The 912-nt window shown below is 47.7% G+C and overlaps 1 non-coding gene across 1 annotated transcript; it reads right to left on the bottom strand.

Moving 5' to 3' along the window:
- Nucleotides 1–620: 620 nt before the first annotated feature.
- TRNAK-UUU (transfer RNA lysine (anticodon UUU)) lies at nt 621–693 on the bottom strand. Its single transcript has one exon. It is a non-coding gene; the product is annotated as a tRNA-Lys (tRNA).
- Nucleotides 694–912: the final 219 nt, after the last annotated feature.

The raw sequence follows: 912 nt of genomic DNA, 5'->3' as shown, positions 1-912 counted from the left end.
TCCTGGGGAACACCAACACCGCCCAAGTGACTTTGGCCCAGTTGGTCAACCAATAGGGCTGCCTCCTAGGCCAGGCTGCAGCCCAGCTTCAGGACTCGGAGGAAATGGAGCTCCCATCCCTACCTACAGGACTCCAAGCACGACCAGCCTTCTGGATCAAACATCCCCTCTTGTGCTCAAGTCACAATAGCTAGCAGGCAAAAGGCAGGCTTTCATATCATTTGAGAGAGCAAGACAGAGCCTTGGAAGACCCAGCAGGATTAGGTCGCACAGGAATTGTCCTCAGATCCTACTGAGACTTCAACTCAGATTGCAGGATTCAAAGTCCTGAGGGCTGCTCTTACAGCATGGAACCAATAGGGAACCCCCACATCTCTGTTGAGTTCTGGTGTGGATGACCCTGCGGGCGCAGCCCTGCATTTACTCACCAAGTTGGCATGTAACAGTTTGCTGCAACTCCCAGAGGCCTTTCTTAATCCAGACTTCCATCCTAGGCAGTACATGGCCCTTTCTAGGAAAGACCAAGTTCTGGAGGAAAAGTGACTGTTGTGAAATAACATCCTGAGGAGATGCCTTTTTCAGTTGTTGGAGGAGTACCATATGGGGAAATGCTCCCTTTTCACCTGACCAGTAATTTGAACCCTGGACCACCAGATTAAAGGTCTGATGCTCTACCAACTGAGCTAGCCAGGCTCATAGAAAAAAAAGGGAAAGTTTGATGCAGAAGAGAAACTAGTCAAGAAAAAGAGGGCAGAAAATTTGCTACTCTTGCTTCTTTATCAGCCCTATGAACATCTTGCTTCTCCATGTGGCACCCAGAGACATTCTTCTTTTTTTAGTTAAATATCAGATCCAGGAGAAAACACAGTTATACAAAGCACAATAAAATTGACCTGTCTCATGCACTGCTAC

Source organism: Gopherus flavomarginatus, unplaced genomic scaffold (genome assembly GCF_025201925.1).
Source record: "Gopherus flavomarginatus isolate rGopFla2 unplaced genomic scaffold, rGopFla2.mat.asm mat_scaffold_753_arrow_ctg1, whole genome shotgun sequence".
In the NCBI taxonomy this organism is placed as follows: domain Eukaryota; kingdom Metazoa; phylum Chordata; order Testudines; family Testudinidae; genus Gopherus; species Gopherus flavomarginatus.
The sequence above is the reverse complement of the archived record's forward strand: the minus strand, read 5'-3'. Positions and strand labels throughout refer to the sequence as shown.